Here is a 27,048-nt window from a genome sequence, read left to right as displayed (position 1 = left end):
CCCCCAGATATTAAACTTCAAAGAAGAAACCCCAACTACAGTTTCTCTGTCCATTAAACACTCCTTAAAACAACTACCAATGCCACAATTTTGGAGCTTTTAAGTTGGAGGCAGGAGGAGACTCCACACTAATTTCTGCCACTGTGAACACAAAGACTGAGAGAAAGCTACCCACGAGCACAGTGGGATGCCTGATCCCCAGCACTGGATTAAGCCTCTTTGCAAACAGCGAATAAAAGCAGTGATCTGAAAAAGCTAATCAGTCCCTGCTGTGGTATTTAGACTACCTCAGTCGCCGGTATTGGATAACATTAAGCATATTAAAACTTCTGTAGGCAAAATTGGAAGCCAGTCCAGTTCACCTATGTCCAAGAACTGCACTTAAATGCAAGCAGGATCACTTGGCTAGTCATTTGTCATCTCCCTGATTAGAGCCAGGAATTTCTTTTGCAATGCAGAGATGCTTGCTTTGCAGAGACACATATGATGCCCTTTATACACATCTATAACAGAGAACTCCATGACAGAGAAGTGCTGTATTTATGGCTCTACAAGCACAACTAGTGCAAGTGTATTACCCAGCTTAGAAAACTGCCTTAAAAATAATGCTGTAGGAAGTTCTCTTGTAAAGACCTGCCCCCTCTATGTCCTCCACAGTAACAATAAGAATACTACCCTGTTTCATGTTACCCCCCAACTCTCCACATACCAAGTGCATGTCTTCAGGGAACCAGGGATAAACTTTAGCTGCAAATTAAAGCTCATGCAAACACCACACTGCAGCACTATGACCAAAATGAGAATGGATGCAATCTGAAGACTTACACTATATTGTTAAATTCACAGAAAATATTCTAGCAAGATATAGCTGTGTTAATTAAGAAGACATTTTCTAATTCTGTCTTGTGCACAACATCAGTTACTTAAACCAGCTGCCTCTTCTGTAAGCATCTTCTCAGCCCCTCCCTAAAGAAGCTGGGTTGTTGAAGGTTTGCATGATGTCAGATCATCCTATTACATCATGTTTGTGATGACAGCAAAGCATTCATATTAAGGTTTATAAAGTACTCGAGGTTTCCTTGTTTGAATGATGAGCTCACCAAAGACACTTAGTATGAAACAGTGGGGCTCTGCCATCACATCTATGAAAGGCTATAAGAGCATCACCAGAAGATACAAAGCAAGCACAAGGCATACAGCACAGAAGGACAAAGCAAGTTCTACTTCTTGTGCTAAAACCTCCAAATCCAATAACAAGTTCAACAGCTTCCTATTGTGATACAGAAAACACAAAGAGGTAGTAAATTCAATCCAGACACAGCAAATGCAACAGCTCCTTCAAATTTCTGGTCTTGCAAGATGAGTAAGCTATAAAAACCTGCATTTGTGGCTGCTAGGTATGGGACATTCCATACAGTGCTTGTCAGGTCCTTAGTGTCACTTGATTAAACAGCAGGCCAGCACAAAATCCTGAATTGCCTGGAGGTGATGGGCTTGGAGACTCCAAGGTGGAATGAGATTTCAGAATGGCACACCGGAAGGGGATGGAATGCTGCAGAGAGGCACAGACCTGTGTGTCTCTTGGTTTGGGTGAGAGGTGGGAAGGAGAGCATCCCCTTTATCTGCCTGCCCTCCCCACTGCCCAGTGTGTGTGAAAAGCACAAATGGAAGGACCAGAGGGAACAAGGGGGGGAGAGCTGGAGCAGCTGGGAAATTCAGACAGCAGAGGCTGATGATATTAGGGAAGCACTGCTGTAAGGCAGGGAAAAATCCCCTAAAAAAACCCCCAGAAAGCTGCTAGTTCCAGCCAAATCTTGTTTCAAACACATTGAAAATAAAGCCTTATTTAATAAGAAATTATTTTATGCAAGCATACAAAATGGTCATTCTGACATTCTGTAACTACAGTGGTATTATTGCAGCAATTAGAGAAAGACAATTTGTCCCATTAATGTGTTTAACTCTCTTTTATTTTACAACTTTGTGCTAAGTCTCCTATAATAAATAATGTTTTTGCAGGAGCACACTGCACAAGTTAAACCAATCACAAACCACTGCAGTTATGAAATAAAAATTAAGGTTATAGGCTACAGACAAAAATCAGCCCTAAAAAAGTAAAAAACCTTACTGGACTTGGGAGCTGCAAGGGTAATGCTTACCTTGAAAATTACAAGGTGGCAATAGAAAAAAAGTATTCTTTTCAAGTTAAATGAAGAGATAGACTATCTTAAGTAGAACACTCGAAAAGAAATTCACCTAGTTTTAAGGAGTGGTAAGTGGTGCTCTAGACTGGATCTATCTACAGTCAAAACCAGACTAAAACCCACCACTCTACAGCCATACAAAGGAATGAATTAAATGACCCGTAAAGAGTGCCTAAAATTCATAAAAAGTACTGATACTATGATAAAGATGAGAATGTTTTGCCTAGAGAATAACTAACCTTTCAAAGCCACCGTATTTTAAAACAAGGTTCATCTGTATTTTCAAATTCAGTGCAATTGCTCTGTAGAAAAACATGCACTTTCAAATGCATTAAAACAAAGTAGTGAAGATTTCTTTCGCTCCTTAAAAATAGACCCATCTTTCTCTAGTTATCCTTAAAATTAAAAAAAAAGCAGAGATGCATTTTCCAGCAGGACATCATCTTAAAAAAAGTCAGAATGCCTACAGTTTCTGGTATAATCCCATTAGATTATCAGTACATTGGCTACATGCAAGATTTGAGCAAACCATTGCAAAATTTATCAAGATGTCCTCTGAGGCTGTGAAGAGAAGAGGAAAACCCCAAGTTTTACCATTAGCAGTGATTAGTTTTTGCTAACCACGGGTAAAACAGATCCAGTCTGCTTTTCTGTTGGTAGACAAAGGCAGTGACCATGAGCTGTTCATCACAACATGACAAGGCACCTGCCTGCAGCTGCAGAGTTTGCCTACATTAGGAGCCCAACACCAGCCAACTACACAGGAAGAACAAGGCAGTGTTCTGCGACACAAAAAACCACTGGTGTCACCTCTCACTACCACACTGAGACGTAGCACCTCAAATGAAATACATTTTCTGAAGCATATTTTAATTTTAAAAGTAAATAGTTTTGATCATGGAACAAAAAAATCCCTCTACAATGTTTATCAAAGAGGATGATGAAAAAGTTATTGCCTCAGTACTGTAACTCACAGATATTTATCATAGGCATGGATTCCTAAGCTGTGCTCCTTTCACAGTGTCACAGAACCGCTGAAGTTGGAAGAGACTTCTGTAGGACATCAAGTCCAACTCCCCAGCTCCAGCAGGGCCACCAAGAGCCAGCTGCTGGACCCTGTCCAGACAGCATCTGAACATCTCCAGGAACAGACACTCCACAACCTCCCTGGGCAGCTGCCAGTGCTTGGTCATCCTCACAGTAAAACTTCCTAATGTTCAGCAGGAGTAGACTGTGCCCACTGCTTCTGGTCTGTCCATGGGCACCACTGAAAAGAGGCTGGCTCTGCCTGCTGTGCACACACCTTTCAGGTATTTATACACATTGATAGGAAACCCACAAGCCTTCTCTCCTCCAGGCAGAACAGCCCCAGCTCTCTCAGCCTTCCCTCCTAGAGTTCCTTCATTATGCTCACTCCAGTAACTCCATGTCTCTCTTGTACTGGAGGGCTCAATGCCAAGCAGAGGGAAAGGATCACCTCCCTTGTCCTGCTACACCACCCCTCCTAACACAACCAGGCCACTGCTGGCTGCCTCCAGCACAATAAAATACAGCAGGCCCAAGGATTTCCCCATCTTTAAGTGGATGCTCCAACTCAGATGTGGTTAAACCCCAGCATAAACATACAAGCCACTGTAACCACACCTGCAGAAGCACACCAGGGCATGCACACAGACAGACAATCACAGAAGACTTGTGTCCAAGGGCAGTAAGTCACATGGCCAGAAATTCTTGGGGGATTTTTCAGTAATAGAGACAAAGATCTACTGGAAATTATTCAGGGGTTTGCAAGCCAAAAATCACTGAAATCCCCTTCTATGCACTAAGGTAGTGTTGGAAAACTGCTCTCATCAACAACATCTCATAAAACTCAAGTATGAAATGCACTGTCCATTTCTGCCACAAATGGGGGAACAATGCTTAATTTAAGATTGTAACTGTTAAATTTATTATGAAATATTATTATTTATGAATTGCAGCAGACACTGAGATACAAAGCATTCTAGGGGAAAAAAGTTTCCCCCAATACATACATGTTAAATTTGATCTCCTCCCACTTCTAAAAAGAGTCACGTTGTCTGAATGCTTTCTGAGCATGAAAATTTGAACTGTCTAATTAACTTTCTCTGTGACAATACTAGGGGGGCCAGACAATGCCTACAACTGTACAAAGTGTATACCATCATGCTTAGCAAAGTACTTTTATTCAAATTTGTTCTGTCAGAAGAAAATCCTCTAACAAAACTAACATGGTTATGTGGAAAAAAAAGTATTCTCTTCATTTAAATACACTTAGCTAGTCAACTTAATATCTTTTATCTGTGCCACAGACTATTGTTAAGAGTTTGAAAGGTTTGTTAGAGGAAAACAGGCCTCTCAAACTGTCTAGAGACATGGCCAGGTTGTGTTTCAGGCCATGCTGCTGGCAATAGAGCCCCATAATCTCCAGGGTTCCTGGACACAGTTCAAGGTGTTGGTTGGACTCTGTGTCGCCCTAAATGGCTTCACAGTGTTATGCTTATTTGAGACACAATTCCTATGCCTGTACCACACGGCTGCAGTTGTCTTTTTGGCCTGGAGCCTTCTGCAAGAGAGCTGCCAGCAGCGGATTTTCTGTACGACTTTCAGCCTTGCCAGTTACTCTCTATTGGGATGAAAGAGTCAGAGAACATGTTAAGGTTCCATTTTTTACCCAGATTCAGTAAGCTAAGAATCAGGGAAGACAGACATGATCATGTGGTTTGTCGAGACACACGTAGTACATAACTGTTTCTTACTTTCTGAGGAAGCTTTTAATAGACCTGACAAGTGGCAACAATAGCCAGATCTTATACAAAGTGAGTTACTGTAGCTGCAAATCAAAGTTTCAAATGAACTTGGGTTCTTGGAATGAAACAGAATAGCTGCACAGAAGTCTATCTTATTACCTTGCATTTAAGTATAGCTTTTCTTCAGATTTACTGTATTCCTGAGCTTAGGAAAGACCATCAAAGTCTCCACACTGTGCTACATACAGGCTTTGAAATCCTAGTATTTTACACATTAATAAAACAGCTTGCTCATGTTTAATAACCTAGTACATCAGAAAGAGACAAACTGTGTGATTCCACATAATTTTTCCAGCTATTTGCAGTCTCAGAGCAATTCTGAGCTCAGAAGTCTACAGCTTTTTAAGTAATAATTAATATTGCTGATCAAATTTTCTTGTATTTATTTGAAAAGACAACTAGATTTCAGACCTGTGAATTCATGCACACATTTCCTTAATAAGGCAAACGTTTTGAGCCCTTTTGAGCCCCCAGTGCTCATACTTTGCTCTTCAGAATCCTTGTCATGAAGTTAGATCTGAAAAAGATACGCAAATGAGAATACTTTGTTCAGAACTGGTGATGCTATTAACATTTAGTATTAAATAATTTAGTTTGGAAGGAATCTCTGGAGATCAGCTAGTCCAGCACACCCCCACTTAATACAGGGTCAGCTGCAGTATGTTTCTCTGTGTCTTTTCCAAGTCAATTTTTGAGCATTTCCAAGGCTGGAGACTCCACAATTTCCCCAGACACCTGCACCAGTGTGAAAGTATTCTCATGGTGACCTTTTTCTTCATCTTCAGTTAGAAATTCTCACTGTACCTTGTCAGTGGCTGCCTCTTGTCCTTTTGCTCCAAATGGAGTCTTCTCCAAACAAGTTACAGAGCTGAAGACAGCAATAAGATCCTCCTCTGACTTTTCTTAAATAATCTGAACAAACTCAGCTCTCCCAGTGTCACTCCTTGTTACACCATGTACTCCAGCCCTCAAATCAGCCTGGTAGCCATGCACTAGATAGGCACCTGTAAGGCAGTGTCTTCTCCTGTCCTCTAGAGACCAAAACAGGACTCAGTGCTCCACATACAATCGCACCAGCGCCAAAAAGAGGTACATGATCGCTCCGCTTGGTGTGATGGCGATCCTCTTGCTAATATGCCCTATTTAGCCTTATTATCTATTTCTGCAACATCATCTTACACTTATCAAGGGATGAGGCTTTACTTTCCACAAAAGGATCCCATGTCAGCAGATGAACTAAACCCTATTTACAATGCCCACTGGAGGCATCTGTTTTCAGTCTGGCCTCTACAAACATTTGCTCGTCAGAGATCTCACAGGCATAATGATAGTGCATTCAAGCTGCAGATGAACAATTTGAACTGCTCACAGAAGTAGCAAAAAGATCAACTTTAAGATGATGATGCTTTTTTCACACTAATGAGTTTGCTTATCTGAGATCTCTCTTGCAACATATGTACATATCAAAAGCAAACTGATTTGTAACATACTAATGTGTCCAAAGTTTATCAAGACATTCCATGTGAATTATAGAGTGCTACCACAGCCTTATAAAACTTAGGAGCAGCCAGTTTTATGAACAAATCAGATGGCAGACTATCACCAAATACTGAACAAAACCTTAAAAAGAGACCATGCACTGTACCAACATCATTAAAGCTTATCAAAGAACAATTATTCTCACTCCTGAAAAAAACTGGCTGCATAATATCACAATACAAACACACACTAAATCTCTGTGAGATCTGTAGTTTAGCTTTCCCTAAATTATCAGGCAAGGGTGGTTACCAAGTTCCACTTACAAGAAGAAGAAGAAGAAGAAGAAGAAGAAGAAGACGTCATCAGAGAAAACAACAAAGCTCACACAAAAGTTGTGATTTTGAATGAGTCCTGGCAGTAAGGTCAAATTCCAGGAAGTGAGCACTACTTAAACATATTTAGTCACACAGTCTTTTGCTGGAACCAGATGAAAGTCCCATCAATGTATGCACGATACCAGATGTTATTTTCTTCCACAGAACAGCTACAGTAAAAAGCTATGAAAAGACAAGTGAACAAGTGGCTGAGGAAACAAAAGTTGAAGCAGAAAACTAATTTTAATCTTTCACCAGAAAGCATGGGCTGTAGCTCAAGAACTTCAAGAAGTTCAGACTGTAATCCCAACAGTGACAGTTCCAGAAACTCTAATGAGTCCAACTCACATCTTGGCAAGGATGCCAAAAGTCTACTTGGCAGCCCAGCAAGAGTGGCAGTACAAACCCCAGAAGCAGCTGCTACAGAGACTTGTGAACCCAGGTGCACAGCCCTGGGCACTTGTACATCACAGTCCTTCCCTAGCCAGAACAAACCTTTTCCAGAGGTGTATCTGGCATTACAAACAGCATGCACTGGAATTATTGCTGAAGGAAAAATCATCTCAGGTTTCCAAATTAGTTGAATGTTTTAAGGTGGAAAAGCCTTTAGGGGATGTTGCTGCAAGCTATGAGGCTCTAAGGCTCTCCACTAAGAAAAAAGTTGAGATCTCCATGAAAGTGTTTATGGCACTTCTTATAAGAGAACTCTGTCATCAAGAATGAGGACATGCATCGAATCTGGAAAGATCACATAACTCAGCAACTCAAATATAAACTTTGCATATGACAAAGGATTGAAGAGACCTGTTGAGAGTCAAGGCAACAACTAAAATGGTAACTATGAGAGCAGAGAGATGAAGAATGAGATATCACTTTCTACTCCAACAGTTTAAAAAAAAAAAAAAAGTGGACTAGGAAAGTAACTTCTGCTAAAGGAAATGCAATCTGTCCCTTTTCCAGACAATCTCTGCCAAACCACCAAATTTCATTAATCCTAAAATGAAAGGTCTAAGTCATACCAACACTGAAATTTTCAGCTCATCACAAAACTTCAAAGCTTCATGGGACTGATTCATTGATTTCACAACTTAGCACATTATTTTTACAGCTCATAGGGGAGCATGGCTCACACAAATGGTCATTTAGGAATTATCATGTGAGTTTCTGTCAAGCAGTAAAGGGCTCAAGGATTTTACTCTTTAAGATGTTCCCCAGACTCTGAGCTTTATGTATTCACAGCAAGCAAAATGCTTTTCAGGTTATTTGCAATAACCTGTGTCACATTTACTGAACACCTCCAGCTTCACTGGTTCTCCAGTCACTGGCACTCCTCTGCAACTTTCAACCACCTCCCAAGACATTCCTTTCATACCAAAAGAAATTACTCTATTTCTTCCATCAGGAGGATTAATAACATCCATTAAACTTTTCTGCACTCCCATCCACTGAATGTCTTGCCCCTCCCTCCTCTCTACCCACTCTTTTCTCAAAATATCAACTTCTCATAAAGCAAAATCCCTCCTCCTGAATAAAGCTTTAGTTTCCTCATTATCCACCCTGAAGAAAACTGTAATTTTTAGAAAGAATGCATTTTAAATACTTAGTATAATACTGCAGAAATTTTATGCAAAGACCATCTTTATCCTGAAAGAATTTAGAACCAAATCACTTTGGTCTAAAACAGAGGTATTGGGAGCTACATTTATGAGCACATAGAAGGTTTCTATCTGTAAGGACAGCAGAACCTGGGATGGTCTAGCATTCTATTCTGTGTCCATCTACCCATACAGACACACATGTACATATAAATACATAAATAGACACACACTCTCCCGGGGAGGAGGATGACGTATGTCAAATTTTAAAGTGTTACACTGGTTTCATAAATCAAGCAAATAGAACCTTGAAATGGTCAAGCCAACAGGAGAGGTAGTCTGGTGCACACTGTGACATAAGCCTGGAAGAATGATGAATCTCACAGCTGCAGAGGGTGAGCTCCGTTACTCTCCAGGGGAAACTTTGAACACACCTTGTCTGGACCTTTGGAGTCGGGAGAGCAGAGGTGTGAGTCTTAAAATTGAGCTATGTTTTCAAAGCATTCTCATTCTGCAGCTATGACTCAAGAATGAATGGAGCCTGAGTTTACCAAAAGTGCTAAAATAATTCTTTAATGGGTAGTACAACATCCTTGCAGAATGTTAAAGTCCATGTCAAATGACAAGCCCAGCACTTCGTGGTCAGTAAAATGTAATTTGGATTTTTGGTAGTGCAAGCTAAGCTTTTTACATAGGACATGTGATCTGAAGTAATCAATCCTGATATGTAAAAGAGAAATGCCTGGTTCATCTAAGCAGAAAGCCCCAAGGTTATGAAAACCTCCGTCAATTTCTACTCACCACTAAACAACTTGGTAAGGAACATGCTCTTTGACAGAGCCTCAAGCTGTTACACAAAAACATTTAAAGATTAAGAGCTTTTCAATGAAAAATCTCCTCTAGCTCTGGAGAGCTGCCTATTCCACAAGACATACTGAGGAAAAAATAGAGACAGTGAGAAAAAAACATTAAAAAAAAAAAGAAAAAAAAAAAAGGTTGAAGAAAAAGGAATGGGGGAAAGGGGAGGGAAGAGAGAGTAAAATGCCTCATAACTCTACCAGGAAGGCAATTATGAGCAGATTGCAATTGATTTTCCATCTATTTTCTAACTGAAAATAACTACAGTTTGAGGTCAGGAAGCAAGAAAAATGACTCTGATTCTTATTACACCATCTCACCTCTGCTTTTTTTATAGCCTACTTTTAACATATAATTTTGCAATTAAAATGAAGTCAATTCTTTCAAGCATAAAAATATGGGCCTGTTCAATTAATGGGTTTCTTGACTCAAACATATGGTAGAAGTACTACATTTATTGTAAATATTTAGCAAGCTTGGAGACGTGAGGCATTTTACACATAACTATACATTATAAAAGATATAAAGTATCACTCTACAACTTCAGTTCTAGGACAGAAATGCTTCAGTCTCTTCATATAAACAACTCCCAACAGTCTTTGTACAACATCTGTTTCTTACAGTAGCTCAGATACAGTTTTCAGTACCCCAAGTCAAAAAATGAAGTGTAATCACCTCAATCATTAATAAGGCCTCTGACTAGCTCCCATGGCAACAAACACTATGGAAATGACTGAATGAGGAAATATCTCTTGAACAACTTAGAAAAACTCTTATCTATGACTACCTAGCTACATGTGGGACATTGCTTCAGAGAACAGCAAAAGCAGCAGAATGATATTTAGAGAAGAGGAAAAGCAGAAGTTTTACACATTTTTTGACCCTTCCTCCTAGTTACTATAAACCTCACTCCTTTTTTACTACTGTTACTCCCTCTGAAGCATTTCAGTTTTTAAGAATTATTTAAAATACAGATTATTAAGAGATTGATCATTAGAGGCTGAGGCTAGCAAAATCCGGATTATGATTAGTTTTAATTAAAAAACAAAAACAAACTGACAACCGGGGGAAAAAAAGAAACACACGCTAGTTCTCAAGGGCAGAATAACTGGTTCAAGATAGAAGTTAGAGAGATGAGGCAGAAAATACCAAACAAGATTTTATGACTCCTGTAATGAAACAAGTCAAACTAAATCACACATCTCTTTTCTACCAAATGGGAGTTGCTTAGCTGTAGCCATTTCTGAGTTCAAAAACTGACCTGTTCCTCATTTTACTTCACACTGACTTTGAGCTGTTTTTTCTCCAGCTTGCTTAAAGAGTACTTTCAACTGCATGTATAAGACCTCACAAAATAAAATTTCGTAATGTTTTTTATTTACCTATGTAAAACTGAACAGTAAATATATAGTCAATAGGTTTCATTAAATATCTAACTGCATCTCCAATCTTTTCAAGTCTCACCAATTGAAAGCCTAATTTTCTTCGAAAAATATCAACAGCTCCAGAACACCAACAATGTTTTTAAAGGTTGGCACAACCCAGAGAAGGTTGAAATCACTGCAGCAGAGTGCTGTTCAGCACAGCAGTCAGCATGAAATGCACAATCTGCACAGATGAGTCAAGTCTGGATAATCCCTTCATGCTCTGTCAGGTTGAGAGTATGGGGTTTGTTTTTAAATTGCATACCTTCAATAAACTCCACTTCTCTGCATTCACATTTTAAGACAATATTTCTTACTGCGTGTTTTGATTTGCAGATGTGCAAAAATACTGTTAGTGGAGTTCTGTCTATCAGGATCTCATAAATAATAACTGCCTTTTTAAAAGGATTGCAAATGGTAATGGTAATTGCAGCTCCACTGGGTTACTGCTGCCCAGAAGTCTGGTGTAGTAATAAAGATGCAATAACCATGGTAAGATTTGTAGAGTTATGACATGCTTCAAATCGGTTCAACTACACCCATCAGGAAAAAACCAAAAAGTAAGTTTTCAAATTTTCAATAGTGAGTAGTCTAATTAATAAAGAAAAAAGGGGGAGCGGGGAGAGAAAAATAAGAATTTTCCCCCTCTATTTCCCTAAGATAGTTGTAAATGTGTTTTACACTGACATAACAAATTCTCTTTAAAATGCCAACATGCTTGAGTTCAGAGTCATTCATGACAGACTACACTCTGTTAAGTGTAGTATCACCCTGGAGCACTGCCAGTTAGGAAATTCAGTTCACTAAGATATATCTAATATAATCCTTGAAAAAGCCTTACAGTCAGCTCACTGGCTTGCTGTATAGGCAAATGCTACATGGTAAGGAGACAGTGGAAGAGGAAGTGCCCTGCCAGCTTGAAAACCCAGACATACTTGGATGGTTTATTTGCCTTACAGATCAAAAGACTGTGCTACTGCTATCTTAAGTATGTTGTTAATTGCATAACCCTAAGAGCCGCAATTATGAGTTATGTCTCCGCTTTGCAAACACAGATCAAGAGGACAACACAGAGTAAACATGACATTTCAATCCATCTGTTGTTCAAGAAATGTGGACTGCCGTTCAGTGGGATGGATTTACTTAACCCAACTTTCGGCAGCACCATCGCTTAAGGGCTATTTGTCCCCGTCAGAGGCAGGAAGGCAGAGCCAGGCACGGGAGTGATACCGGGCCAGTCCGGCTGCAGAAGGTGCTGCCCGAGCACAGGCGGCGGAGTTTCCTCCCCCGGGGCATTATAAAATAGCGTCACCGCTCCACAAACACAGCCCCACATGCCCGGCGCTACTCAGACATGCCTGCAGAATTACGCCCAAAACACACAGGTGATTGAAAATTAATTTCTACGAGAAATTACGACTTAGAAGCCACAGCCAGATCTGAGAATGGCGAAACCAACACTTACTACGGTTCGGCAAATAAAGCAAGCCAAATTATGCAGCCTGTCCTCTCACACAAAGCGGAGGGAATAAATCTACACTTTCCTCACAGAATCATTAGAAACAAAACATCCACAAAAACAACCCCAAAAGTTAGAAGCGGGGGGACGGCAGGGTAGGCAGAGTACCTGAGCCAAGTTTTAAATTCCTTGTCAGGCTGGCGGTACGCGTGTCCCCCGGGCCGGCCGCAGCTCCGGCTCGGCCGCGGGCGGGGCGGGCGGGCCAGCCCGGCGCTGGGCAGGGGGCACGGCCGCCCCGCCGCCTCGGCGGCGAACGGCTCGGGGAAAACTTTCCGGAGGGACGGGGCCCGCCGAGCCGCGGGGCGACCCGCCGGCCCCTGAGGGCAGAGCGCCGGGCTGCCTCCTCCCTCACCGGGAAGCGCCGCCGCGCCGCGGCCTCCGCCGCCCGGGCGACCTCCACCGGGCGACCTCGGGGAGGCGCCGGGGGCAGGGCCGGCGCGTGTGGCAACACGGGGCCGCGACGCCGGCCCGGCCCCGGCGATGGGCGGCGCCGGGGCGGGAGCGCGGAGCGCGGCCCGGCGCTCCCCCGCCGCCATCGCCCGGGCCCGCCCGGAGCCGCCGAGCCCCGCGGCCTCCAGCACCCACCTGCAGCCCGCCGGCAGCCGCAAGGTCGCCTTCACCCCGCGGTGCTCCTTGGGGCCCGGGCACGGCCGGCCGGGGGGCACCTGGTGCCGGGGCTCCAGGAGCCCGGCGGGGGAACGGCCCGGCCCCGGCAGCGGCCGCTGGGCGGCCGAGGGACGCGGCTCGCCCCCCGCGCCCTGGGTCCCCGCCGTGAATTCGCGAGGTTGCCGCGGTGCCCCCCTCCCGAACGCCGCTGTGTTACCGGCTGCGGGCAGCGGGGGCGGCGCGGCCTGGGCAGCTGGTCCTCCGGCCCGGCCACGGTCCTGCCGCCATCGGAGACAAGCGCCGGCTGCTCACGGGCGCTCGCCGTGCCAGTGTCCCTGGGCCCCACCGCCCCGGCTGTGCAGGTGGAGGGAGGGCGGTCGGAAAGCTTTCCGCCAAGGATCACGAACTCCCTTTGTGACAGAGTTGGTAGAGACCTTAATTTCCGTCCCGTGTTCTAATTACGAGATGTTTCCTCCCACCCCGCAGTTACTTTAATGCAGTTGAAGTAATCTACCTCTCACCATCCCACCCAGCCTTCTGTGCTTCTGCCGAGGCGGCTGAGCGCCAGGAGCTGCTTAGAAGATATGAATGAAAGTCTGGTGTTGTGATTACGGCTTGTAGCTGATGGAGCATATCGTATACAAGATAAGACATACAGCCATTGCTACTCACAGGCTGCAAATGTGTGTGTGTATATATAGATGTGTAACTGTTTCCTGCTTCTATTCCACGATTGGTATTTATAAAAACCACTTCTGGTACCCAGCAGAAAATGGGCTAAATTTTAAAAATGTTGCATCCAATTTACACAAATTCTGCACAGATATATGAATCCAAAAAGCCACTTTGCAGGGATTTTTTTTTCAATAAAATGTAGTAGATTTGCCTGTACGTAAGACTGTGGAGGCACAGGGTTATAGTTGCTTCCTATATAAGTTTCCACAAACCCTCCCTCTTAGAGTTGACATAGCCTGTAGAATGATGGCATGATGTTGTTCATTTGACTCAGTCATTACAAAATCTGTTGAATTTTTCGGTGGATCTCATCCCCATCCTAGGCACGAGTTTGGAGAGTTCAGTTCATGATGCAAAACACCACCTCTCTCCCCTGGTTAATTTACTTAGCTGCACAGAAGGAATTTGAGGCCTCTACTTAAAACATTAAAATGCTTGTTCCCTCAGTCCCATATGCTGATGCTGTTTCAGAGTCAGAGTGATGTCCAAATGTGACTATGAATATTAATTTAATAGGGAAATTGGTGAAAGCAAGAAGAAAGAATGAGGCACTTGCAGTGCTACTTTGCTGCTTATTGTGGAAGCCTTTGCCAGTGATTGAGGAGTATATGAGTCAGTTAAAAGCACTGCAGTGCTGGAGAAAATGATTCTCAGCTATCAGAATAAAAGAACAGAACAATACGGAATTGATTTTGAAACTACTTAAAATCACAAGAATTTCACATTAACTTATTTTTCTTAGTATAATATAGCTCCTCCTGAGTTTGTCTAAAGGGTCTTTTTTACCTCATCTCCTGTTTTGAAGATCTTGTGATTCTGTAAACCTACAGTACGTGGTGAGTGAGTAAAACACGTCACTCATAGGCATGAGTTACGTCTGCTCAAATGGGAGGCTACTCAAAATGGGCTGCTTGATGTCACTGCACTGCTTGTTGGTAAAACCTCATTTCCTCATTGCCTTAGGAAACAACTTGCTTCTCAAAATAGGAACAGGATTCTAAATTGGAATCAGAAACCAGGATTTTTCTGCTCTGTGACCACACACCCACAATATGGTTATAGTACTTTTGAAGGAGGGATTATAAGTGTTAAAAGACTTTCTCGGGGTTGGACAGTCAGGGGCTGGAGATTTATATGCCTTCCGAACTTCCCACATCTCTTTCTTCCTTCCCCATTGTACGTCCCCAGTCATTCCTATATCACTGCTCTTCGGATTTTGCCGAAACTCGGGATTTCCATGGCTTCTTTGGGACTTTCACATTGTTTCACAACACTTTCCTGGTCAGCTAATGAAGGAAAAAGTCATTAATAAATGAGAACGTACTCACAGGATTAGTCAGTACTTAAAAGCAAGAAAAGGGAAAATGGGACCTGCTGCTCTCTTTGGAAACTAGAACCTCCTTTGTTTCCAGTATCTGCACCGGCATAACTACAACGTAATATAGAATAGCAAAAGTTTATAAACAATACTTTTTCTGTAAAAAAATCCTTTCCTTCCACTTAACCACAGTTATGGTCCCTGATTAAAAACTGACATCCTTGAAATATCCAGATGCTTTGTCAGCTCTTCGTTTAGCCTTTACCTGGCATTATTCTGCATTTTTTAATCATTACATTTTGTCCAGATATTTTTTTTTATCCGAGAATCTTACGCTGTTTCTGCCATTATTTGTGTGGAAAAGCCTACGTATTTATGTGACAAAGCTGCTACAACAATGTAAATTTTGTTAATTTATGTTACCACAGCAACTGAGTCATGCAGAAATGTAGTGTTTCATTGTTTGGTATTGCACTTTGGTATTCTGATAAAAACTAGGACAACGTAGTCTGTGTGCAGCTGCTGTGGAGTGGGTCTTAACTAGGTAGATAACTGTGCCTATCAAGTAGGTATCAATAGCTGCTGTTAAAATGGGCTTAGCAGGTAGGATCCTGTAGGAATCTAAATGCAGTTCTCTGAGGAATTGCAGGCATGTTGAAAGAGGGGATTAGGATCTTGACATATAGAAAACTTGTCTAGAAAACATGACACAGGTTGGAGAGACAAAAGCAATGAGCCTAGACAGGTATAAAAAATTGCACAAATTCAGGAAATGAACAAGGGGTGAAGAAATAATCTTCCAGAAAGGAATCAGGAGTCTACAATAAGTCACAAGCTGACTATGTGTCAGCAATGTGTTTTCCTGGCAAAAACAGTAAACATTCCAGGGGGATATAGATGGGGGAGAAATCTGTGGGCTGTATGCAGCATTGGTAGGACATCAGTGGAAGGGCTAATTTTGTGCACCACAGCTTAAGAGCTATGTGAGCCAACAGGAGTCAGTGCAGTTGGCAACAAGGATGGACAGAGGACTGGGAAGCTGGAGTTCTTCAGGCTAGAGAAGGGAAGGCAGAAGACAGACATGCTAAGGCTCTTCATATGCTTAAAAGGCCATTGCAGAGAGAAGGGGAATCATCTGTTCTCGGTAGGTAAGGTAAGATGTAATGGATTTAAATTGCATCAAGGAGGAAAAGCCTTTCTAATGTAACATTAGTGAGGCACAGCTTTACATCACAGAATGTAATGGTGTCTCTGTTACCGGATGTCTTTAGGTACGTACTGGACAAATATTAAGTACTATTGATCTGGCATTGGAATTGGAGGATGGACTAAGTGACTAATCAAGCTCTGTTACAGACCTATTTTTCTGTGATTACATATAATCTGAGGCTTCTCATTAATCATCATTTCTTTATCCAGTCCCATTGTACATTCTGTTTTCTTTTCAAGTCAGATCCCTGGTCCTCTCTCTGTTCTGTGAAAGACAAAATAATGTTTTGTGCCTTTTTTCTTTCTGTGGAGTTAAAGGCCAAAGCTTTTCTTGTTGTTTTGGTTGCCCACAACAAACTGATGAGTTACATTGCATTTTACTGCTGAGATAACTATTATAATTACATGTCAGTCGAACATGCAATAAAAATTTAGATGACTGTTGTCAGTTTCTTCAGACATGTTCAACATAAATTGTACAAAATGTTAACATATATCTGAGATTCTCTAGTCATATACTAGAAAAAAATCAGCTAATTCATAAAGTGTTACTGTATTCTAGAGCAATCTAATGCATGTAACTCCAGATTCTCTGATCTGCACTTACAGGAACACATAAAAGTTTTTAATGTAAACTGTATTATGTTAGTTTGTTTTAGGCATGATTTGGTTTTGAAAAGTCTTGTATATTTAGGAAACTCCACCCATTTCTACATTTTAGTTTAAAAAAAATAGCTTTTACCAAGAATAATTGGCATTTGCTTACTTGGCAGATCTGTTGAACAGACAACATTCCTGATAGGTTTTCTGGTTGTGGGTTTTTTTGTTTGTTTTGTTTTGTTTTTGTTTTGTTTTTTTGTTGGGATTTTTTGTTTGTTTGTTTGTTCCTGATCAAGTTTTCTAAGTAGGTATTACTTTTTTCTACAAACTTTTGTGTTTATAGCCTTAAATCAGCATCTCTGTCAGACCAGACCCATGTGTGGTTCGAGCATAAAAAACCTGTTGTAATAATTGCCAATGATAAAGACTTTGGTGAACTTTTAAAGACAGTGCCCAGCAGAAGTTCAAACCCACTCTTTTTCATCTTAAGGACAATTTTGCAAAATTGTACAGTCATTTTATCCTGCCAGAGAATGAGAGTTTTCTTTCTGTAATGATTTTAGCTAAAGATAAATAATGTGCTTTTCTACACAGAACGTGTATGGCTCATGTACCTGGGCTGATCCACATATTAAGAAAAGAATAGGAAACACACAGTGTCATTATGCCCTATTTATGGTGATCCAGATTTTCAATACCAGAAGCAGTTCTTCCCTTCACACCTCAGAAGAGATACAGTAGAAATAGAATAAAGTAATATGGAGAATGGATATGGGACATCATTTCCATGAGCTGTGGCTAATGTTTTTTTAGCCGGAAAAGGACACAGTCAAGAGAGGGCAGGAGAGGGATGTGTAAATAATGGATGGCACAAAGCCCAGAACTGAGCATCTGTAACAACACAGGACTGCCACAACATGGCCCTCTCCAACCCTTCTGCTTAGCACCAACCTCAGCCCAAGGCTGCTCTTACTGTTTTGCCCAGGGTCAGGGTTCAGAAAACCACAAAGCCCAGAGCTTCAGGGACTGTGCAGCTACCAAAGGCATCCCAGGGGGAGTGCAAGACTGCCACAACATTGTTTCCTCCACACCTTTCTGCTTGGCACCAGCCTCACCTCCATGAGTCTTTCACTGCTCTGCCTAGGGTTAGAGTTCAGAAAACCACAAACCCCAGGCCTTCAGGGACTGTGCAGCTACAAAAGGCATCCTAAGGGGAATGCAAGAGTGCCACCAAATGGTTTCCTCCACACATTTCTGCTGGGCACCAGCCTCAGCCCAGGGTTGCTTTTACTGCTCTGCCTAGGGCTGGGGTTCCTCCTAGGGTTAGGGTTCAGAAGAGCACAAAGCCCAGAGCTCCAGGGACTCTGCAGCTGCAAAAGCCATGCCAAGGGGAGCACAGGACTGCCATGGCATTGCTCCTTCAACATCTTTCTGCTTGGCACTGGGTCAGCCCTAATCTTGGTTTACTGCTCAGCCTAGAATTAGGGTCATGCCTAGGATTTGGCAGCAAACCACAAAACTCAGAGCTACATGCATGTGGCAGCTACAAAAGGCATGCCAAGGGGAACACAGGCCTTCACAGCAACATGGTTCCTCTGTCTTTTTATTGGAGCTGGGGAGTATCAGAATAAATTTCCAAATGTAATTTTAAGAGACACAAAATGAGAAATTCCCTGCAACTATCCAAGTTTTCAGAAAGGCAATGGATATGCCCATGGAATAAATATCCATTTAGAGATGTTAAAACTAAAGTGTAGAGATCTGTATTTCAGTTTGCTCTAAGGCAGTTCCAACTTCCAGCCTTGCTTGAGCCTTTACACGTTTGTTTAATTTTTGTGTTTGGCAAAAGGCATCTTCAGCTAGCCACTGTTAGAGAGATGTCCTTTGCTGGAGTGATACATGTGCCCCAGTGTGAGCATTCTTACTTTGTTAATTTGGCTGCTGACTGAGAAGTCTCTGACACCCTTTGACTTGTGTGGGTCTGTGCTTCTACAGCCTTACAGCACTTCAGGAGACACAGCTTGGGAAGTGATCAAAAGAGTAAGCAGGAGGCAGGAATCTGCCTTTGATATGTACTTTTTTTTAAAAATGCAAACTAGAAAAAAAAGGAAAAAAAAAAGAAAAAAAGGTTGCTTCTCACTTCCTTGGATACAGTCAAGCATGGACTCCATTATCACCTTCTCCTGCATCTTCATAAAGCCAGGCAAACTCTTATGCCACTTTAAGGCCACAGAAATGGTCAATAATGCTGGGGGTGGGGGAAGGAGTGAAGAAATTCCCTTGTGTGCCTGCCAGAGAGTGAATTAAGTGGATGCAAAACCACTTTCTGCAGCTGGAAGACATCACAGGGCATCCCTGAAGTGGGTCAGAGCAAGTGTCACGCTCACTGCTATCAAAATTTTCAGAGCATCATCAAGAGGGAGAAGTATCCATTGTCAGCATATCCAGAGGTATGATTGAAAACTAGCATGGGAATCTTCTTCACTGCAGAACACAGCAAAGTATGAATTTGATGCTTGGAAAGGTCTGACAGGAATATTAAACAGCCTTTCAATTAGGAGGATATGTATGTGTTGGCTTCTGGAGACCAGGAAGAGTAAAAGTCAAGCAGCAGCTTACTGGGAAACTGTGAGACTGTACAGGCAAAGGAAGAAAGCCAGTGGTGAGGCATTCTTCACACCTCTGATCCCCTCTGGGCTGTGGAGAGCACTGGTAGAGTAAGCCAGCAGTAAAAAAAAAAAAAAAAAACAGTTTAGGGAGGTCTTTATTTACCCCATCTATTGTGACTGTCATGCTATGGTTTAATGAACAAGGAGAGAAGGATATAGGAGTGTAAAATGACCTCATACCAAATATTTAGTATTGGTTATTTGTATTTTGAAGCAATGAAAATTCAAGCATAAGTAGTTGCAGCATTTCAAATTTTGAAAAAAAACCCTTAAAACATTGAGCAGTTTTGTATTCATACATTTTACAGATTTTTTAAAAGTTTCCATCTTTAGCTGGGGTTTTGACTCCTTGTGTAGGAAGAAATTTGCACTGAAAATTCCTTTAGTTTATCTGAAAATATTTTAAATACTAAAAAAATCAACTGGAAGAGCACTTGGGAGATAATTTTCAGATACTCAAATGTTTTATTTTCTTCACAGCTGGCAAAAATTGGCAGAGAATTACAGAGGAATAAGATCTTTTCTGTTCTTCTGCAACCAATATGACTTCTAGTCACATTCTACCGTTTCATCAGAAAGTATTTTTATTGTAAGTTTTATACCTCAGTGCTGTGAGAAGTTGTTTAGGTTGAAGTGATACTATTTTGTTTCCTTCATTCTGGTGAAACCTCATCTTACTGATGAAAAAATCCCCCCCCCAAACACCAATGCTTGTGCTTTTTTTTCTTGCTGGAGAGGGGTTAGTGTAATTTCCTATAGAGTTCTGTTTCATTATGGCTCAGAAATGAACACAACAGTTACCACAAATGAACAAAATGGCTTTTGGTAGCAGTGAAAATACATTTTTTTCAGGAACTATGAAATTTGCCCAAAAGCCGCTAACAACATGCTATAATTTTCTTAGTGGTTTTACATATCATTAATGAGAAAGCAGTAATATCTTTTCTCCTAATGATTACTGTTCTTTCTTTATACCTCATCTCCTTGGAGATGAGACTCTCTAATTTCTTTATTCCCTCCATTTATACAATTTTCTGCCCTCTTGTTTTGAGCAAAGGCCTGAAAGCAAGCCAGTATTGAACTGTCTCAATATTTATTCATTCATTATATTTGAGATACAAATGCTATGATGGTTGGGACTGGGCATCCATATTGTCAGACTTTGTTTCACTTTGATTTCTTTAACAATTTTTGAGCCAACAGAACAGTTTCCAGTGTCTGTATTTTAGTTGGGGGGCAATATTGACTTTAGACACTTTAATGTGCTCCAGTCTTTGAGCCTGCTGGAAGCTTTTCCTCCCATTCCTGGCCACCTTTGTATGTCTTTTACATGATGGTGGTGAGGCACTGGCACCTGGATGTTGCCTAGAGAGGTTGCAGATGCCCCATCCCTGGAAGTGTTCAAGGCCAGGGTTGATGGAACCTGGTCTGGTGGAAGGTGTCTCTCCCACAGCAGAGGGATTTGAAGTAGATGGTGTTTAAGGTCCCTTCCCACTCAAAACATTCGATAATTTTGTGATTCTAAGCAGGATCATAGAAAACAGTGTGAGAAGAGACATTATTTGGCCCATCATTATACTTCACAGCAGGATGATCTCCATGTAAATTAGTGCTGAAGGTGTTTGTCCTACTTCTAGATAATGTATTGATGGAGACACCATATACTCTGCAGGCAAAATTCTCTGGTACTGATTGGTCTGTATTGTTTTCATAGTTCCCCTGGGACATACCTTTCAAATAATCATCATGGGATGAATTCTCTCATTGTATGTGTCTACAGGTATTTATCTACAAATTCTAAATTTCTGCTGGAAGTGGAGATATGTGTTGTTCTTTGTCTACTGATGGGCCTTTAGACCTGTCTGAGATAGAAAGACCACTCCTAATGTCTAATCTATATTGAAAACCATTCCACTCTGCCTCATCCATTGGACAAGGATGGAGTGAAAATTACTCCTTTCCTCTTTGTTGTGCCTTTTACCCTTATTTTTCATGTTGCTTCTCATCTTCTTAAGACTAAACCAGTTGCTGTTTCTTAAAACATTGTTTATTTTCAACTCCTCCTTTTTGTTCCTCTTTTGGTCCTTTCAGCTGGTTCTCAGCAGTTCTCATAGTATGGAACTTGAAACTAAGCACGTGGTGGATGAGATACTGTGGCATTAAACATCCTCTGAGAACCTCAGCTTACCTTTTAGGATGGGGTGGGGAACTTGATTAGAGGAAAAGTCCTCTCCAATTACATCACCACTGATGGCTGTACTTGCTGAGAAGCTGAGCACTGCATACCAGTGAGCCACAAGGCCTGGTAGGAGAGTACCAAAATCAGCAGGCACCACATCAGCAAAAGGATGCTGGCTCTTTCTCAGTGTTTTATGTCTACAGTGCTTTAAAAAAGATGCATGCAAAAACAAGAAGCCAGAAGTGCTCTTTTATTGTCTTTATTGCAGGTTTAAGAAGGTATCACCTTCATTCTTGAAGTTGTGGAGTAAATTTTCAAATTAACATGTGAGGGAGGAATACTGAGAATATTTTTTACATATATCTGAAAAGCAAGTTGATCTAAAAATATGGTCCATTGTAGTTCAGTGTTCAGAAATATTGCTCTTTTCAGTTCTATTTTTATAAACAGCTTGAATAATAGTTCCTTTAAAAAATCCTTTTTACTATAGTACATCCTATGATGGAGGATAATTGCTTCTGAATCTTCTACTTGTTCATCTGTCAATCAATCTATATGAAACTCAGAACAGTTTTGTGGGAAGTACAGTACAAACTTTAAGTAGAGTGAATAGTCTGAGATCAAATGAAATACAAAGGAAAATGAAATACAAATGACCGGACTGATGTTAGGACTGTGGGAGAATGCATGAATATCTGCAAAGGGCATTTAGGATAAATCCATGCTACTTCAATCATATCCTAAGTTTAATAGCATTATGGTACTAATACCTGGGGTTCTGAATTTCACATGATTATCATTAGTTTGGAGAAATCATGGAGGTTGCAAGGATAGAAACTAAGACTGAAGACAGAAAATTTATTTTGTGTGCTGTTGCCAGTGTTTGTTCATCTAGAAACATCATATTTAGCTCCTGCTACTTTGATATTCTGGGTTCAAAGTCATCTGAGAGGAAGGATAGGTCATATTTGTCTTTGTGAAGACAGAGATAAATTAATTTTTCAAGTATAAACTGTCCTTGCACCTCCAGATCTCTAGGGCAGAGCTTACTGGAATAAAATTTTTGATCAGTTGTCTTGATGCAGATCCTGGATGGGTCCCAGCTATAGGACCTGACAGATGGACTGAAGACTCCTATGTAAAAAACATGAGAATTCTTTGGTTTTGTGATTCTGAAATTGAAGATGAATTAACATCTTGATAGAATACCTTCTGCTTAGTGGCATTATCTAATAATATTTAAGATTTTCTACTGTTACCTTGGTGCTTTGAATTCATATTACTATTCATTAACAAATCTCTCCTGCAGTGTTCTCTTACTATTGTTAATGCTACTTGATATAATTTTAAAATTAAGTTACTGGCAAATCAGAATCAGTTTATTCACAGAGGCACAGAATCACAGAATATTCTAAATTGGAAGGCACCCAAAAGTATAATTGAGTCCAGCTCCTGGTCCTGCACAGCACTATCCTCAAGAGTCACACCATGTGCCTGAGAACATTGTCCTAATGTTTTCTGAGCTCTGCCAGGCTGATGCTGTGGCCACTTCCCTGAGGAGCTGTTCCAGTGCCCAAACACCCTCTGGGTGAAGAGCCTTTTCCTGATATCCAACCCAAACCTTCCCTGACACAGCTTCAGGTCCTGTCAGTGTCACCACAGAGAAGAGATCAGTGCCTGCCCCTCCTCTTCCCCTCACAAGGAAGCTGCAGACTGCAGTGGGGTCTGTCCTCAGTCTCCTCCAGGCTGAACACACCAAGTGACTCAGCCACAAGGGAGTCCTTTCCTTCAAAGGCCCTTCACCATCCTTGCTGCCCTCCCTTGGACACTCTCCAATAGTTTAGTGTCTCTTTTATACTGTGTCACCCAAAGGTGCCCCCAGCTCTTGAGGTGAGGCTGCCCCAGCTCAGAGCAGAGCAGGACAATCCCCTCCCTTGCCCAGCTGGCCATGCTGTGCCTGATGCCCCCCAGGACAGGGCTGGCTCTCCTGGCTGCCAGGGCTCTGCTGCCTCATTGTGGTGTCCATTTTTCTCCCTGATCTTTGGGGTGTGGGTTTTATCTTTATAAGGCTTTATATTGCTCATGACTTGCTGACACAAAGGACAACATATTTCTTCCATTATTCAGTTATTATTTATTGCTTGTGTTATTGCTGTATTTGTTAATAGTAGTACATCAAGGACTTTTTCTGGATGTTGTATGGGGAATGAAAAGAGGATCTCTGTTCCCTTCATAGCACACCTAACTTAGAGCAAGAGAAGATAGTTCCACAGTCAGAGGCCTGTGACCTGAATAACCACTGGTTTTGGAGATATGAAATGAGAGATTTCAAGATTTGCATGTAAACAGTTCCATTTTGCTCATCTGAAAGTGACTTTTCTACTGAAACTGTATCATGAAAAAACCCCAAATCATCAAAACTGAACTGAAATATCTTCTTAGACTCTGGTTTGGTGCTTTTTTTTTTTAAATTTTTTTTTTCCCAATTGATACAAACACTACTTATCCTGATTAGAGGTGGCGAATTTTTCTCAGTTCCTGAAATTTTTTTTCAGGTGTAAAAATCGTTTGTGATTTGCTTCTTCCCCAGAGGACAGTGGGATGAGGGAAGGCTTTTTGGGTCTTGTAGCATAGGCTTCACAAATACAGAGTTGCATGTGATAAACTCTACAGCTTTGGATCAATATTGAGTAACTTGATAGTCAATCTCCCTGATTTTGACTACTTCCAAATAATATATAATAGCAATTACTAAGCATGTCAGTAGTACTTTTCAGAATTTAAAGTTAACTGTGCTGTAGGTCACTTGTGTTAAAGGACATCTCTTTAGAAGCACCACGAGAAACAAACTGAAATTATGGCTCACCACTCAGCATTTGAGAGGCAGGATGTGGAAAAGGCCCTGACCCTGGTTCTTTTTTTTTTTCTTGTAAAATGACAGGATAATTTTAGTTGCCAGTATTGCTTTTACTTGATGTTTGTCCTATCTGTAGCTGATCTGAATATGTTTGAGCACTGTAGGCAATTGTGACGCTAAGTAGGGTTGATTCTGTGTTAGCAGAAGATTTGTTATTGCTTGGGCATGCTGTTGTGGAGTAAAATCTCATCATCTATTTAAAAATGGTGGTGTGAAAAGATGAACACCTTTGAGAGGCATAATAATTTCCAATTTGATGCTTCAGTATGTCCTACTGCAGAATTGGCTGGCTTGATTGCTCTGCAGGCAATTTGTCAAAATTATTTATGCAAAACATGATTTGAAAGGGTGGCATCTTAGACAGAGGTGAAAACAGCTCAGGAATCCTTTCCTGGCCCAAATGTACTTGCTCCATGCTAGGTCTGTCTTAAGAAAGGATGATTAATCTTTCAAATGTCTTCAAGTCCCCAAAAGTATTCCTGCATTTCACTGTGTATAGAGCACATTAGCTACATTATATTGTGATTGTCTTCATGGTTTATGTAAAAATAGTAGTGTAATTGTTTATTAAAACCCTGGATTAATTTTTAAATTTTATTTAACATAGGTCTAGAGGAATGTACACAATGCTGGATGGAAAGCTACTTCCCTGAAAACCCCCAGCATGAAGGGTTTTCAATAGACAAGGATATTTGGTAAAGTTTCAGTTTTCACAGATGAAAGGTAAGAAAGATTTACATTTATACATAAACATACACAGCAGGGGGAAGGCTCATCTGCCTCACAGCTTGTGGCAGCTGTTCAAATGAAAATGAACACTTCTGAGGACTTCTATTCTGGGAAGAGTCCATGCTGCCCACTGTGCCGATGGCTCCAAGAGCAATACACCTTAGATGCATCCCACAACACAGGCTGGCTAGCATGCATATCCTCAGCTTCAAAGGGTTATGGAGTTCCACAACTGTTTATTGATCATACATGAAAGAGCTCAGCAGTTCGTGGTGAAGGTTCCATCATATACCAGAAATATCCAGCCTGCATCCTCAGGAGAGACATAGGTTGGAAATGAACCAACATTAGTACAATTCCTAGAGCAGCAGGAGCTGGAGAGGCAGGAAGAGTCTGGGCTGTGTATCTGCCTTGGCACCAGAGCACTTGTATTTCTGATTTTAATGAAATACTTCCCAGTTTGGGACAAGCTCCTGTTGCAAAATTCTCAGTGGATTTGTCTTACTGGATGTAAATCTGTCTTGGTATTTTTTGAAGGGATGAGCACAGAACTGCTCTATTCCTGGGGTAGATGGAAGAAATGATGTTCCAGATTTATGTGATGCTGAAGGATCCTCTTGTAGGGATTGGGAGAGCTTGCTTGATGGCAACATAAAACAACTTGGCCTTAGCTCATGTTGGTTGTGGGTTTTGGTGCAGCTAACAGGCCTGCTTCAGGAGTGTGTTCACAGGGAGCTGTTACCTAGGTGTCCTGCATGAGATTTATGTTCACTTTTAATCCTTGGGTGGTTTTCAATTGGCAACCAAACTGTACCTGTTTATAAAGCAGGAAAATTAATCCTTATCATGGGGAAAAACAAATCCCCAGGCTGCTTCTTTGAGGCATAACCTGTTAGAGATAGAGCTGGGTGTTCCTGGAACAATCTCGTATCATTGAGAGGGAACCAAGCTCTAAAGAGAAATCACAAGGTCTTCATCTCATCCAGGTATTTTTCTTTTCTTCCCTCATCCAGGGAATCATTTGCTCTCATATTTTCTGCTTTATAGTAGGTAGCAGTGAGACTTTAAAGTAGGAGATAGTTGCCTGACATCAGCCAGGCTTTGAGTTTAGCCTTACCTCCTCCTGGCAAGAGGCATTGCTAACCAAAGAATAAATGCTTGTATCCCAGGCTCAGCTTAGCCATCTTTATAGCAGTTTATATGTGTCTTGCCAAAAAATTAGCATAATATGTACTAGGTCTGGCTCTGGACATATTGCTGCATGAAGGAAGTCTCTTTATATGCTTCTCCAAATATGTTGCTGAAGGCTACAGTAGCAGGAGGATGATACTCTGATATTGGTTTGCATAAAGTTAAGTTTGTATCCTGTTATCCAAGAGGAGCTTGCAGCAAGCCTGAACAAAACTTGCTGTTTTGTTCATTTTCAGATCACCTGCTAGTATTACTGCATGTGTATTTGCATTGTAATTAATCAGTATGATCCATCTGTCATTTTTGCACAGGAGACAATCTTTTGTATTAGGAAAATGCCAGGTCCTTCCCTTAGATGTCTCAACAGCTCTTCCCATATCCGTTCTTATTTTGAGGATTGATTAAATTTGATTGAGATGTTGTCATACCTTGGGATTGATACTTTTTATTTGAGAGTAGATAAATGTTTCCTTCTTTAATGTGGTTTATTGTTTGCCTGGGTGAGAGTCATGTGTTTGGAAGAAGGCTAGTGTCTCTCTCATCTCACTCCTGAACCATCTATGAGGCTTCCAAGGAGTCTGAAAGGGAATTTGTTGTCCTCAGGATCACTCTTT

At 41.3% G+C, this 27,048-nt stretch overlaps 1 protein-coding gene and 1 long non-coding RNA gene across 2 annotated transcripts in view; one reads left to right on the top strand and one right to left on the bottom strand.

Annotated features, from left to right (window-relative positions):
• Positions 1–12,520, bottom strand: part of ZC3H12C (zinc finger CCCH-type containing 12C) — a 38,592-nt gene extending 26,072 nt beyond the window's left edge. The window contains exon 1 of the mRNA XM_079301401.1: positions 12,390–12,520. The gene's annotated coding sequence lies outside the window, so the exon portion shown is untranslated. The remainder of the gene's footprint in view (positions 1–12,389) is intronic.
• A 439-nt stretch (positions 12,521–12,959) lies between these two features.
• LOC306798611 lies at positions 12,960–25,237 on the top strand. Its single transcript, XR_013773412.1, has 3 exons — positions 12,960–13,309; positions 19,899–19,996; positions 25,122–25,237. It is a non-coding gene; the product is annotated as an uncharacterized lncRNA (long non-coding RNA).
• Positions 25,238–27,048: the final 1,811 nt, after the last annotated feature.

Source organism: Erithacus rubecula, assembly GCF_903797595.1.
Source record: "Erithacus rubecula genome assembly, chromosome: 1".
Lineage (NCBI taxonomy): Eukaryota > Metazoa > Chordata > Aves > Passeriformes > Muscicapidae > Erithacus > Erithacus rubecula.
This window is presented reverse-complemented; position numbering and strand designations above follow the sequence as displayed.